We start from the raw sequence: 16,781 nt of genomic DNA, 5'->3' as shown, positions 1-16,781 counted from the left end.
AAAATGGGAGCCAAACCATAGGATAGACTGGGAACCTACTGAGATTCTCCTCAGGATCTGTGGCTTCCCCTAGTTTCTCTTCATTTTGATTCCTTAACAACGTTCCAGATTTGAGTTTTTCCCCCTTCACACCTCTTTGTCTGATTTCGTTGTAAAGTCTTATCCTTTTGACCTCTTTGAAGATGATATTCCCAACAATGTTCCAGATTTGAGTTTTTCCCCCTTCACACCTTCTTCGTCCGATTTCGTTGAAAAGTCCTATCCTTTTGACCTCTTTGAAGATGATATTCCCTGATTTTTATCGAGAGTTTTCTTAGGTGACTTCGGTCATTTAAGATGTAATTAACTATAGGGGCTTGCCCTTATAGGAAGCTTTTCCGAACCCAGCTTAAAATAAACCCTATTTAATTATTTGTATTAAATAAGGGAACTTGTCGGCAAATAGAACGGTTTCGCAGACCCAAACAGATGTCATATGTTTTCCTAGTTTATTTGATTGAGCCTCATCTTCAAGTCTTGTGTTTACCCCTCGGGATAGATACAGGATTTGAGGTAGAGTGTTCTTTCATTTAAACTGTGAAAAATATGAGGTCAGTTTGATTTCATATTTTTCTAAATATATATATATATATATACGTAAATTAAAACGTCCTTCCGAAGCGAGCGATGGGATTTCAATTCCGGTTGCCGACAGCTTCTTACGGACGACCCCCCAAGCAACCTTTCTTTCTTTCTTTTTTTGTGCCGACAGTATCTTAAGGAGATTGAGCTAGAAAAAAGACCCACCACCTATTTTAACAAATAAGAATGACAAAATATTATGAAAAATTTCAAGGAAATGACAACAAGGGAGTATGATAGGTTGCAATTTAAGATGGAGGTCATTAATTCATTAATGATAGGAAGAATGGAGGTCATTAATTCACTTTCTTCCTCTTTTCAAAGGAAAAAAAATAGGATTTGGTACTTTTTGTTCCACTCCCAAAGATCTTCATCAAACTCCAAGACAAGACTAATAAGCCCTACTATTACTTAGATTATAGAGCTTGTCAGCTTTGGAGCTAGAGTCAAAACCAATGAATGCATACTTTTCATGTTTGTCATCAAACTTTGTTCTTTTCTCATTGGAAACATGGACATAAACAACATTTCCAAATACTTTGGGATGAAAGATTCATGGCTTCCTTTTACTCAATGCTTCTAGCACAATTTTTCCACACACTTCTTATGGGGAGCGACTTGCAAAGAAGGTTGCACAAGCAACTGCATCGACCAAAAACACTTTAAGCTATCTTCCTTTTGAGCACACTAAGATATGTTGAGAATTATTTGATTTTTTTATTTTATAAGAAAGTTTGGCACTGATAGCAAACTTCAAATTTAATGATATTTACAATATTTTTGAAATTTGTTGGATGAGAAACCATCACACCGATCAAATCTCAGGCCCATATTATTAAAATCGATTTTATCTCAACAAGATCTTTAAACTTCTTAAAATATTTAAACACTTTTTTCTTGAAAAATCATCAACAAACAAAAAAAATTTGTTCTAACCAAAATATATCAACGTAATAAGGCAACAAAGTTGATGAGTATGAGATCAAGTGATTTGTAGCTCTTGAAGTTGATTCTTTTGAAAAAAAAAATTTGTGAGATTTTTTCTTAAGAAAACATTCTTCACATAGTTGATCAAGTTGGTTAATGCAATATAGCCTCTCACAATCTCCTTTTTTGATATAAATTTATAACTTTCAAATTTGAGGCATTCGTATCATAGATATTATAACTATAATGTCTTATTATAAAAAACCTTAAAACACTGTGCAACTTTATATTGAATATTTAGTTTTGAAAAAAAAAATGATATATATACCTTGACACAATGTTATTTTTTATACTAGATATAAAGTAAACATTCAAAACGAATTAATGACCTCCATTCTTCAAGAACATAAGAATTTATCTTTATCTTCTACCAATATTTTGAATTCAGCTCCAAATAGGATAATTTCTCTTAAAGCCTTGTTAAACTCCACACATGCGCTTCTTTATGCACAAATGTGGATTGATTGCTCCAGCATAAAGGCATCATCTTTTTTATTTGTTTTTATCTTTATCCTTGCATGTTAATGATAATGTGTATCTTCATCACTATTGTCATCAGTAAAACTGTTCACCTCAACTTTTCTCATACACCTACAGTCATAAACATAATGGCCAGATTTTTGAAAATTATAGTATTTAAAATGATGCTAGCCATATACAACCAAAAATTGCCTCTTTTCTTCTGTGGAATCTAAGCCCTATTACTGAAGTTGGAAGAGTTGTTTTATCCACCAAAATGTTCTCTTCCTCATCCAATGCCATATCATTGGCAATGTCCTCTTTCGCTTTGACACCTTTCATTACCAATGATTTCTGCCTTCGAGTTCAGTTGTAGTTGCACAACTACCTGTTTTTATATTTTCTTTTCCTTTTGCTTTTTCATGTAGGCTTGCAAGAAACCAAATAATGTTTTCACACTCATGTATCTAACTTTTTAGTTTTCAATGGTAAAAGTCATAAACTTAATTTTTTTTATTTAAAATGTCACATTTTCTCTATAATTTTATTTTAATCTAAAAATAATCTAAAACATATTCAGATTCCTCTAAAAATAAAAATTTAAACTCCCATATACGAGTAAGAAAATGAATCTCTTTTTGCTCAGCTCGTTCGTTATAATTTCAAAACTTCCCTTATGCTTTCTTTGGACATGATTGTGCATGAGATATTCTTAAATCCATCTTCATCCACCACTTGAAAGATGAAGCAGAGGCTTTTTTATCCCTTTCTTCTTAAATATTTTAAGTCTTCCAACTGGGTTTGGAATATAGCAATGATATCTTGCTCTTTCCAATTTTTCTCACTGTATACCACAAATCTTGTGCTCTTTGATGACATAGTTATTGTAGTTAATCTTATAGAGCATGAAGACATTGGACATTTGCCATCATTTTAATGCCATTTTGTTGAAAATTTATCAAACAACAATTAAATGTAATGAACAAAGAATCACAGCTTTTTCATAAAATATAATTCTAGAACTCACACAAACTCTCTTTAATAGCTATGTTTTTTTTTTTTCTTTTCCATCTCTCATAAAACCTTTTTCCCTTTCACTTTCACTTGACGGTTAGAACTTCAAAAGATAAAAATAAAATTTATCCAAACAATATATTATACAAAACCAGCGAACGAATCTCAACCTTTTATTCTCCATATGGATAATTTATTAAAAATAGGTGTATTACCTAAAATTTGAATTTTCAATAAATTTACTTTGCAAACAAATTTAACTTTCAACATGAAGTAGCATCGAAGATTTATGAAGAAAGGCGAATAAACTAAAAATATACGTTTTAAAGCTGTAAAAAATTTTACAAAAAAAGGAGCTAAAACACTAATACCATTCGTCACAAATAAATTAAAAAAAAAAAAAAAATCATTAAGCCTATGTGATTTAACTCATTCAAAATTAGAGAAAATTCAGAAAAACTGCAAACATAATCTAGATTCAAAACATAGGGTAACAAAGCAAAAATAAGAAAGATCTAAATTTAATTTTGAGACCGAACTAACAGTATGCACAGTTGAATCCCGATTATATAAATCACAATTTGATATGCTTATTACAGTATTTTAGCCACAAAAAATGCCTTCCTTCAGATAAGTTTAAGGTGAGAAATAAGTTCTACCATTTCTGATATATATCCATTCCGAGCCTGGATTTTCTTTAACTAAATGCGCCGGTCTGAGGTTTTCCAATCAAGCATTTTTTTTTATTTGGGGGCATTTACATACATATCACAAAATTCTTATGTTTTTACATATCTCACACTTAAACTTTTCATATTATTGGATTCTGATTAGTCTTTGAATCACACCTAAGAAATAAAGCGTAAAACAAAAGAGAGAGAGACACAGAGAGATGCACAACAATTAACAGTAATCTGAATTGTTGATTAGCCCTTTCTAAGGAAATAATCCCCTTATTTATATAGGAGGTATAATATATTAAGTTACATATTTGCCATTGCTTTAACCATGGCGTTATAAGATATTTTCAGTATTTTACATTTATAGACCTTAGGTTCGGCCACCTATGACTCAATTGGTTGGAATTAGATTTGGCAGAATCTGCCCATTCACCTTCATTGAATTGGGTTTGTTGGTCAGTCCTTAATAGTCTTCTGGTTGGCAAGGCTTGACTCAAATGGTTTGGCTTTGTCGATCTAGTATGTTGGTCTGATTGCTCACAGTTAATCCCTGGGTAAGGAAATCCAATTGTTAGAGTAAAGCCAGGCTATCGAGCAGAGAGTGAATTACAATAATCTGACAGGTAGCTTACTCCTCAATGAGACAATCCTTCGAGGGATGCTTCAAGTGGTTACGTGATGATTAGCTCTTGGCCCTGGGTGAGGAATCATAGGGGCGTCTGTGAGATAGTTAGTGATGTTAAATGCTTCCTTGAGTCAGATTATAACAAGAGACAAATTGATGCTCCCGCTGGACTCGATAGAAATTGACCATTGGTCAGACACCTTTGCTCAGTCAGCCTTCGCCCTTCGACCTCGGCTTAGGCGGTTGCACCTGGTCAACCGTGGATATTCTGGTGGTGAACGCTTAGCCTTATGTTGTAGGCCCTTACCCTTCCACTGATGGACCTTTGGACTTCCTCCTGTAAACCTTTGGCTTTCCATCTGCAGACCTTTTAACTTTTGTTTGTGGTCCATTGATCTCCCATTTATGGGTCCTCCTAAGTTGCATTTCTCTGTACATTTTGTCTGTTGGATTTCTTTGAGACTCATGCAGACATGTATCTGATACACACAAATTTACACAGACATCACTAAAATCTTTAATGTCACATAACAAATAACACTAAAAGTGAAATAAACCTTTTCATGCATAGGTTTAAATCACCAAAGTGTCATGTATGTAAATATGAAAGTTTAGGTGTGAGATATCTTAATACATAAGAATTGTGTGTAAATTTCCATTTTTATTTTTTCTACTGGAGGGAGTCATAGGTGAAATTAAGCGTTTAATGAGCAGTTTATACCCACGCTTGGGCTTGCCTTCACCTCGGTGTTCATTTGGTTATTCAATATCACTTTAACCAGTAAAATGAGAGAAATGCTACACTCTCCTAACACATTCAGATTTAACTTAATGCAACCATCCGCCAATGTAGCAGTTGAGATGCCATCTTTTAAATCTGTAATTTAATAAGTTCTTTATATATAGAAGCATTTACAAACATTCCACTCAATTCCTATGTATTTACATATCTAGCATGTAAACTTTACTTTTTTACATTTATACACCCCCAAATCTTTCAAGTTCCATTAAAAATCACTACAAAAACACTAAAACCGACGGCATAAATTTATGTCGGAAAAAATGTCATATTTTTCGACAGTGTAACGCGGTTTATGAGCTTGGTTTTTTGCAACGCATAACTGCAGTATATGTTATGTCGTCGCTTAGCAACCGTAATATTTTTTTCTTATAGTTTTTATTATTACCGGCGCATGATACAGTCGGTTATAAACAAATATTAACCGAAGACCATATTTCGTCAATTATTCACGAACCCGACATTTGACGAGGAGTTAATCGACAAGGTTTTTTAATAAATGACGAGAATTTTCGTCGGTAATAATGTTAATTATCGACAGTTTAAAGCCGTCGAAACTAATCCTTTATACCGCCCAAATTTATTATTTTCTTATTTTAGTTAGATTACATCAAGGATCAGCTTTAAACCCATATCTTTCTGCTTTAATTATGGATGCTCTTTCGGGACATTTATGAAAGGATGTACCTTGGTGTATGCTTTTTGCCGGTGATATCCTTCCTGTGGATGAGACTAGAGAAACAGTTTAGGAAAAACTTAAATTATGAAGGTTGAGACAAGATTATAAAGGCGTTCGTTTGAGTAGATCTAAAACTGAATACATGAAATGTAATTTTAGTAGTAGTAGTTCTTGTGGCAGAGTTGTAACAATGGGTGATCAAATTATTAAAAGGTGTGAACGTTTTAGATATCTTGTGTGACTTGTTCAAAGTGATGGTGATATAAATGGGGATGTTATTAGTAGAATTCAATTTGGCTAGTTGAAGTAGAGGAATGCATCCAACCTATTTTGTGATAGAAAATATCGCTTAGTGTCCGTTTGAAGCAACTGCAGGCGCAACAACTGCCACAAGAAACTGCTGCACAGAAGCTGTTGCGGATAAGCTGACTGGTTGTTTGTCTTTTATAGTTTGAAAACAGTTGTGCTGCAGCAGTTTCTGAACAAATGACAATTATGCCTCTATATAATAATGTTGTTTGCACAGAGTTGTCATACTAATATATTTGATACTTTAAATATATTTGATACTTTAAAAGCAACACAAAAAATAAGATATACACCTCACTTAACAATGAGTATCATGATTACTATAAGATATACACCTCACTTAACACCTCACTTAACAATGAGTATCATGATTACTAAAATAAAGAAAAAAACTATTAAAATAACAGTTAATAATATCATAATATTATTTTTAAAATGTTGGAGGCTATGTCAGGAGTTAAGCCGTCCTCCAAAGATACTTTTCATACTCTCCACAAACCACACCACCACCTCCTCACCACACAACCACCTTACACCATCACCACCACACCACACAACTCTCCTACACCACCACCACCACACCACACCACACCAACACATCCACACACCACCACCTCCACAGTACACCTAACACTACCATACCAACACATCCACACACCACACCACACCACAAACTCCAAACCATACATCAACACATCTACAAACCACACCACCACCTCCTCATCACACAATCACCCTACACCACCACCTCCACACCGTACCACACCAACACATCCAAACACCACCACGTCCACCCAACACATCCACACCAACACACCACAAACTCCAAACCACACACCAACACATCCATAAACCACACCACCACCTCCTCATCATACAATCACCCCACACCAAAACCCCCCCACCCCCCCCCCTCCACACCACACCAACATATCCACACACCACCACTCTACACCACACAACCACCCAACACCACCACACCAACACATCCACACACCACACTCACAACAACTTTACCGCTAAAATTCCAGTGAAATTGGAAAAAGCAACATACAAATCCAGCATGAACTTCCCACAAAAATTCAAAATTCATTTTCCCAGCCCATATTCAACAAATACAAAGCACCTAAAATATTGTTGTTAACAAACTCAACACCAAATTCCATCCAATTTTCAAATTCCCCACTGAAAAATCAAAGTTCATAAGGATATTCAAATTCCCCACAGTAAAAACACCAAAAGAAATCGAACAGACCACATACAAGGGATCTGAAGCATTGCTACAAGGTAAAGCACCAAAAATCTAAAGTTCACTGCAAAGCATCAATCCAAGCAACATTGCATCGAAGGCATAAACCAAAACCCGTTTGGATGCAACATGAAGCATAAAAACCACATAACCGAGCATATCAAATCGAAAACCACAAAAAATGAGCAAACAAAGAACCACCAAAATCAAGCAAAGAAATGAAACCAACCAGCTTAATGCGCACAACTACACAAAGAAGAGAGAAAAGAGGTGAAGAACAGAGAAGACAGGAAAAAGAGGGAACAACGCACAACCACCAAACCGAGCCGAATAAGAGATGGGAGAGGAGGTGAGAGAATACACACCTCAACGGAATAACTACCAACTGAAATAAACACCAACCAAAATTATTTATCAAATCAGAGGACTACCTTCACCACACAAAGCACAGAGTGCACAAACCACCAAAATTCGAGCGGAAGGAAAGAGCATGAGAGGGGTTGCGGGGTAAATATGCTTGCGATCGAGAGAGGAGAAACGCGGGACGTGGGGTTAAACTCGCTACCGCATTTTAACAAAATTTTTAAAAAGCGTCGCCGCGACGTGACAACCAAACGCACGAATTTATGTTTTCGGGCCGCACCACACGAAAATTGCGGCGCCAAACTAGCCCTTAGACTTAAAAGAAAATTTTATAAGATGGTGGTGAGACCTGCAATATTCGATGGCGCAGAATGTTGGTTTTTAAAAGAGAAGCATAAAACAAAGTTAAATGTTGGTGAGATGAGAATGCTTGGATGGATGGATGGATGGCTAGACACAGATAGACAAAATGCGAAATGAATATATTTGTGATAGGGTTTTGCGTATCTCCAGTGGCGGACAAGATTGGAGAGAGTCGTCTTAGATGGTTTGGTCACTTTAAACACTGTCCATCTAATGATCCTATTAGGAGAGCAGAAGTTTTAGATTCGACTTATGTTAAGAGAGGCAGAGGGTGACCTAAAGAGACTTGGGCATATTGTGTAAAAAATGATCTTAATCTATTAGAATTAAATGAAAATATGGCACTCAACAGGACGCAATGGAAAAAATGGATTCATGTAGCCCACCCCACTTAGTAGGATAAAGGCTTGTTATTGTTGTATAGAAGCAACGACGTCATCAAGGAATCACCACACCTTACATATAAAGCTTAACCTTTGGATTAGGCAACAAAAGACTTGATCTAGTGGCAGAGTTATAATAATGGGTGACCAAATCAATAAAAGGTGTGAAAACTTTAGATATCTCGGGTCTATTGTTCAAAGTGATGGTGTTATAAATGGGGATGTTGCTATTAGAATTCAAGTTGGTTGGTTAAAGTGGATGAATGCTTCAGGCCTATTGTGTGATAGAAAAGCACCACTTTATAAAAAAAGGAAGATTTTATAAGATGGTGGTGAGACCTACAATGCTCTATGGCACAGAATGTTAGTCTTTAAAAGAGAAATATAAAACAAAGTTAAATGTTACCGAGATGACAATGCTTAGGTGGATGAGTGGCATGACACTTAGAGACAAAATGCGTAATTGCGAAATGAATATATATCTGTGATAGGGTTGGTTTAGCTCCAGTGGTGGACAAAATTAAAAAAAGTGTCCTTAGATGGTTTGGTCACATTAAACGTCGATCACCTGCTAATCTGATTAAGAGAGTAGATGTTTTAGACTCGACACGACTTATGTTAAGAAATGTAGAGGTAGACCTAGGACAACTTGGTCATTTTGTATAAAAAAATGATCTTAATTTATTAGATTTATATGAAAATACGGCACTCTATAGGATGCAATGGAGAAAAAGGATTCTAGTAGGCGACCCCACTTAGTGGGATAAAGGTTTGTTGGTGTTGTTATTGTTGTTGTTAGAGACAAAAATGAGTAATGAATATATCCATAGATAAGGTTAGTGTAGCTCCAGTGGAGGACAAAATTAGAGAGTAAAAGGTTTTACGTACATACCATTAAATTTCTATGCATTTATATATCTAACACTTAAACTTTGCATTTTAATACAACTTTTCAAGTACATGTAACGTTTCATATAACTTTTCATATCCATCAAGAAATTGAAATGATAGGCTTATGTTTTTCACTTGATGCAATCGACGAAGAGCTCAATCAAAAGGTTACTAGTGGCAAATATGAAGAAATTAATCTCAGTGATAAGTACGACTCAAGCAATGCGTTTGAAGAAGAGCTCATGATTACATCCTCCAGTCATTCTTCAGACGATGCTGAGTAAGATAAGTAAGTTACTTTAAAACTGAAATGACAGGTTTTGGATCTCTTTGGGGGCAACTGTAACTTCTCAGCTTTTCAGCTGCAACTCCGCTCCCCCAGGAGACTGTTGCGGGAAAGCTGACTGCTTCTTTGCTGCAGTTGTGGGACAGTTGTTTATGGAAAAAATGATTATCCTGTCCCCGTGTAGTATTGTTGCATGTAACTGAATATAAAATAAATATTTTATTAAACAAAATATTTCTTAAGCAATAAATTAATATTAACTAATAATTAATTAGTTTTATAAATATAAAAAACTTCTATTTTTATCAAATAATTTAAAACTTAAAAATATATTTACAAATTAGTTAACTAATCATTAAATAAAAATATATAAATTTATCTAATTATGATTAATTTGAAAATATATTAATTAATCATTGATTATTAATCAATTAAATCAATAAAATTAAAACTTAAATAAAAATAAATTAAAACCATAAACTTATCTCCCCCTTACCCTCTTCTCCGTGTTCAAAACAATGGTCTTCGTGAATGAACCCTCCCAATATAGTCACGATTAGAGCAAGTTGGGTAGGCAACCACGGGATAGCGACGTACAAAGACCATCGAAACTTTCATCTCTCTCACTTGAACAGAAACCATTGAGGAGGGTAAGCATGTTCGCCATTCTTCCTCTTCGCTCGAACGAGGATGGCTTTGTTGAAAAGAGCGCGAGGTTTCAGGCGTCGAACAGAGGGGAATGGTCGTCGAACAGGGAGGGGTAACAAGGGTAAAGATGCTTGCTCGAACGCAGGTCGCGGGGTTCGGTCCGCATTTCGCCAAAATGACGTCCCACAGCGATTCTCCCGCTAAACCAAACGACCGCAATTCGCAGGCGCTCCCTATGTCGCGCTCCTCCCACCGAACCAAATGAATCCTTGGTACTTATTTGTTTTGTTTTCAACTGCACAATTTCATATATCAGTTTGTGTTTTAATTTAGTATTACATACAAATGTGTTATATGTTTATTGCATATTATTCTGTTTTTAGTTTATTACATAATATTTTTTTATGTGCACTAGTTAATAAAATTTATTTTCTTTGTTGCAGATGTCCACCGGAGGGAAGGACGAACTTCCTGCTCACTCGGGGGGCATGGAGCATAGTGCTATATCTGACAAAGAAGCACGTCGGGAGAAGCCACCCGACTTCGACACCCACCCCGATCAGTACACCGACCTCTATCTCAACCTCTACTCCCACCCCGATCAAGGTCCTCACCCCGACTACAGTGAGGTTGAGTGCAGCAGAGGCCCACACTGCCACTATCAGGCAAGTGTCGACAGACAGTAGCTATCGCATTGAGCCTGTCGACAACAAGTGAACTTTTTTTAAAAATATTTACAATTAAATTTTACTTTTTAAATTGAATAGAAAACTAATAATTTGTTGTTTTAAGGTTTTACCCCCATCTCGACCCAAACTATCCATGTCATTCAGGATATCATTCGGAACAAGTACAACTCGGCCTACTAGTCGTTGAAGGATATCTCGATGAACATTCAAGATCTTTGGTTTTAGGAGTTTGTGGTATGTATCATTCACAAATATCTTAAGTTGTTTGTATTTCTTAATCAAACGAACATAATCCCTGTAATTTTGCAAAAATAAATCTCATGATACCTTAAGCACGAGGTACATATCCGGCGCAACTTCGAGCACAAGGGCAGCAATCGCCTCCGAAACATGTTCGAAGATATTTGAAATTGTAGCAACGTCCTTTATGGCTCGGAGAGGATATTTTTGCCACATTGCTTAGGGTTTGAGATTTCCTGGAGTTTGGGTTGTCAAAACGGATCGTTGTTTGACAGCTCGTGTTCAGCTCGACAGCTCGTGTTCAGCTCGTTAAGAAGCTCATGTTTAGCTCGTTCACTAAGTTAACGAGTCAAACACAAACAAAGATTTTTTCGTTCGTGTTTGACTAGTTTTGGCTCGAAATACTACTCATCATATATATATATACATATATATATATATATATATATATATGATCTGTAGTATTTTTAAAATAAATTAATTTACTACAAGTTTACAAAGATTTATAATCAATTAGAAGTATTAATTAAGAAAATATAATAAAAATTATTAAATTATATTATAATAAAAATAGAAAATATAATAAAAATTATTAAATTATATTCAAATGATGGTTTAATATAAACAATAATTTTTAAAACTTGTCCTAATCCTTAACATCTTATGGCTACATGATTAGGGTTGCCAAAACAACTTTTTGTTCATGAACAGCTCGTTCATCAATATATAATTTAATTGACTACAAGGCTACAAAGATTTATAATCAATTAAAAGTATTAATTAAGAAAATATAATAAAAATTATTAAATTAGATTCAAATAATATTTTAATATAAACAATAATTTTTAAATCTTGTCACAATCCTTAACATCTTATGGCTATGTGATTAGGGTTGTCAAAACGACTCTTTGTTCAAGAACAACTCGTTTTCGGCTTATTAAACAAACGAGTCGAACACGAACACACTCTTTTAGCTCGAAATATAAAAGAGCCAAACACGAGTTAAGCATGGGCTTGCTCATGTTCGGCTCGTTTACACCCCTACCTGGAGTATCAGAAGAAGAGGAAACAAGCAAAGCATAACAGACGGTCAGACTATGGAAGCATGGGGCCCTCCAAGCACACTAATGGAGCGCTCTCACAAACATAATACAAGCGAAGGCAGGTAATATATCATTCATTCTTTAAAGTTTTCTATAGATCACATATATATACTTTAATTATTTCGTTATATTGACAGACTGTGATAATGGGACAGAAGCCCTCCGCTACTAATATACATCAGCGCACCCACAGAAGGCAGTCCATACAGTCTTGGATCGACGGCAGATCTCGTGTGACGCAGGTAATTCATGAGCTAAACTAGTTTGATGTTAATACGTGATATCTCTAACTTTTTTTTCTTTTTTTTTTTTTGTGTAAAGATTCCAACAGTTGAAGGAGAGTCGATCCCAGGAGTCATGAGGTATTATTATCAGCAATCGTGATCCTTTCGAGTACGACTTGTGGAGGGAGACTGCTGGAGGGAAAAGAAAGGTTGAGTCTATGGGCTTGAAACACAGGGGTTTGCTTATGATCGTGCTTATGAAGCTCAACCAATGCATCTGCGGCTTCTACCTCTACTGCACAAGAGGAGGAGGTATTCAGGTGTGTTGCCACATTCACTGTCGAGATGGAGGCCTGCTTCACTAAGATGTGGTCGGAGCAGGAGGCAAATATGGAGGCCAAACTGAAGGCCGAGTTAGGTTCGTTTTGGAGGCAAATGAGGCAGCGATACAATGTAGTATTGGAGGAGGAAGAGTCGAAGGACGAAGAGGACGATGATTAGGAAATAGAGGAGGAAGATTGGGGGGATTTTTTTCTTCTTTTTATGATTATGTTGTATGTTTAACCATATATTTTTTCTGTCGTCATTGATGCATATATGTTAGCTTAAATGTATTTTATTTATTTTGTTATTTGAGGGGATAATTTACCATTCAAATGTCATTTTAGTTCATTAAATATTTAGAATGGTAAATTAAATGTTGTGATAACAAGTGTAGTAATGAAAATACGAATAAGAGTTTTTTTTATACAAGTTTTTAACGGTTTTACGACCATTTTTAACATATTAGTAGCCAAAACCAACGGCTAGCAAATGACTTATTAACCGATGTCTAATCGACACAGAACTAACGACTTACATGTGTCATACAAAAACGACGGTCGCGATATTTTTCTGACAGTTTAGTTGTCGGTTATCAAACATCGGTTATATGAAAAGATGTAAACTGATGATTTGAAATTTCTCAAAAAAAAAAAAAACTACGACATTGAATTGTCGATTGTGCGTCGGTAAGTTTAGGTCGTCGGAATATCAATCGATTTTAAAATTACCGACAAGTATTATAGCTACGAGATAAAAACAACCGATAAACTGTTAGAAACAGTAAAAGCGACGGTTTTTCTCATTAAACCTGACGAAATTTGGTCGACGGAAAAGAACATTATTCCTGTAGTGAATATCATCATTTTAACTTCTAAAGAGTGAAATCCATCTTTTCAAGCATAGATAAGGTGATGTGTGTGTAAAAATTAAATTTAGGTGTTAGATTTGTAAATACATAGGACTTGAGCGGTATGTATGTAAATCTTCCTATATATATACATATATAATTGTCTAGAAGATAGCTATAAGATTCTGAAGAATCCTCTTCTTATCAAAGCCTTTCTCCCAAGCTAGACCATTGGATTTCACCTCTAATCTTGTGTTGGGAAAAACTAAAATTTTTTATAAACACAAAATCACAAAATACAACTTTCATACCAACACAAATTCTATTTAAAAGCTCACAATTTTTTTTTAAAACTTGATTCATAACCAATAAAATGAAGGGATATTTATACAAATTTAGAAGTAACCAACATCACACATTATTCAACACTTAAACTAATTTCAATTATTCATTCTTCACCTAGCACATCTGCCACACACACATGCATCACATGTGTCACCTAACGTTGACTTCTTAACTAATAACTTTTCAACAACTTTTAATTATTTAAAGTAAGCTTATTTTTAACATAAAATTTATTTATTTCTAGCAACTTCTGGAGTCCTATTTTGTGGATGAATAGATCATATTCCTATTCCCCAACATGGGGAGCATGCAGGTACTTAATGAAAAAATAATGCATTTTATGTAAATACCATCCAAAACTCATATGAGTAATTTACCACACTGGCAATGAACCAATAAGTAAAATACAAAACAAACATAAGCCATAAATCATACCATCCTTTCAGAAATGAGAAGCAAGAAGCTCTATCATGTCTATGGTAGCAGCAAGGCTGGCATTTAGGAGCTGGTGGGCGGGACGGAGGGTATCCTCCATGGAAATACCCTGATAAGCTTGAGAAGGCGAAGGGTAAGGCCGCGCATACGGTGGAGGTGGATAAGGGTTCGAGTACCTTGCAAACAAACCAAGATCAAATAACGATTAAGGAACAAGCACTGAACGCAATCGACAAACAATAGAGCTAACCAAACCTCAGAATCAACTAGTAATGAAAGAGCAGACTGATGAATCGATTTAAAAAACCCAATTATCGCAATCGACAAACAATACAGCCTATGAAAGCCCTAATTGCGGAGATTGTAACTAGAAATCAAGAGCAAACATCAAATCAAGATAATTCAACAAGCGTATTTTAAGTTTACCGAGATCACTGTGTTTACCCGGAGGAAGGAAGAATCTGAAGGAGGAGGAGGAGGAGAGGCTGATTGATAATTCATTCTCCTTCTTCTCGCGGGCGAAGGTTATGTGTCGTAAATATAGAATTAAACTCTTATATATATATATATATATATATTAGCGCGCGAAAATTTACATAGCTTTTTTTAAGGGCATTTACATGAAGAGCACCCGAAACATTTTCTCTCGTCCATTTTTTTCAAATTCTCAAGCAAATATCAAAATCCACGATGAAGCACCAAACCATATTTTTCATTTCTATCAAATTCACAATGGCTTTGTAGTGTCACGTGTAAATGCATCAATTTTGTAATTCAAAAATATGTCCGGTGTGGCTGATTTATAAATATCAATAATTTGGATGTCCTGTATGTATCCTTTTTTTCATTTAGATTTTAAAATTACTCTAATGATATTGGGGCAGCTTATTTGGTGCGGTGGCGTTTTGAAAACGCACCTGATATGTTTGGGTAAACTGTGTTTTGGCATTTTATGCGTTTTCAAAACGCAGAACATAGAATTTTCACACCACATTTATCTAAGTGCGGTGAGAGCTTATTGGCAAAAGTCTGATTTTTTCAAAATAATAAAAAATTGTAATATCCACCGCATCTAGCTTATCAGCAGATTATTTATTCAATAAGCTAGAGCTGCCCCAAATAGACCCATAGTGCACTTTCTTAAAGAATAATGTCAGTTCAGTCAAGCATTATCTAACCAAAGAGCAAATCAGAAATTTGAAGTATAAGAGTAGCCCAACAAAAGCTAAAGTTTATTATTGGCTGGAGTTCTGATGAGCTCTAATGAGTTATTTGAAACATAGATGAATATTTGAAAGACTGGATGATCTCTTTATTTTATGTGCTTGCAATTTAAATTACTAAATTAGTGTTTTGACGAGAGCAATTCAACGGTCTCCATATTATAAAATTTTAACATCATTAAAATGCTTAAATACTAAAATATTCAGCAATGATTAAGGGAATCCACTATGGTCATCCAATCTAGTGTTTGGTAATAAAAACAAAATTCTTGCATCACCGAAACTTAAAATTGAGAGTAACTAGTACATTTAAATAAAATTAATGCTCCTTAATGTTTGATGATCACCTCGAGCAAACGTTGTTGCCCAGTCGTCTTCACCGGACAGTTGTTATCCAATGACAATATTTTAACCAGTATCATCAAGTGATCGTGGGTGCATCTACTCAGTAACGCCCATCTTCTAATTGTCATCATTGTCATGCACTATGGGACAATTACACACATTGCACTCGAAATATTACTATTTACAAAGCAAGCATCATTTTTTATCTCCAACTTTTAAATTCTCACTCCTTATCAAAATTCACTATAAAACTTTAACCAATACTTTTCCTTTTTATCCAATTTCCAATTTTGACCATGACATGCATAAATAAATATATATATATATATATATATATAGAGAGAGAGAGAGAGAGAGAGAGAGAGAGAGAGAGAGAGAGAGAGAGAGAGAGAGAGAGAGAGAGAGAGAGAGAGAGAGAGAGAGAGAGAGAGAGAGAGAGAGAGATAATGCAATGAGATTACGTGAACCAGAAAGGGAGCAGGTCTAGCATGAAGACTGAATGCCACTTTGAATAGCCAAGAAGACTTGCCTTTGCCTTTGAACAACAGCAGAAATATCAGATTCAAAATCCCCCAAAGAATTATTTTCTCCACAATTTTTACATTGAAATCTGTTCCTTTTCTGTAAAAATATATATAAATTTATAAATA

At 35.1% G+C, this 16,781-nt stretch overlaps 1 long non-coding RNA gene across 1 annotated transcript in view; it reads right to left on the bottom strand.

Moving 5' to 3' along the window:
- LOC110029197 overlaps positions 1–15,092 on the bottom strand; it is a 17,774-nt gene extending 2,682 nt beyond the window's left edge. The window contains exons 1-4 of the long non-coding RNA XR_002294503.1: positions 14,990–15,092; positions 14,564–14,739; positions 4,394–4,395; positions 3,252–3,259 (exon numbers count right to left, since the gene is read on the bottom strand). This is a non-coding gene — a long non-coding RNA (uncharacterized LOC110029197). The remainder of the gene's footprint in view (positions 1–3,251; positions 3,260–4,393; positions 4,396–14,563; positions 14,740–14,989) is intronic.
- Positions 15,093–16,781: the final 1,689 nt, after the last annotated feature.

Source organism: Phalaenopsis equestris, unplaced genomic scaffold (assembly GCF_001263595.1).
Source record: "Phalaenopsis equestris unplaced genomic scaffold, ASM126359v1 Scaffold000552, whole genome shotgun sequence".
In the NCBI taxonomy this organism is placed as follows: Eukaryota; Viridiplantae; Streptophyta; class Magnoliopsida; order Asparagales; family Orchidaceae; genus Phalaenopsis; species Phalaenopsis equestris.
This window is presented reverse-complemented; position numbering and strand designations above follow the sequence as displayed.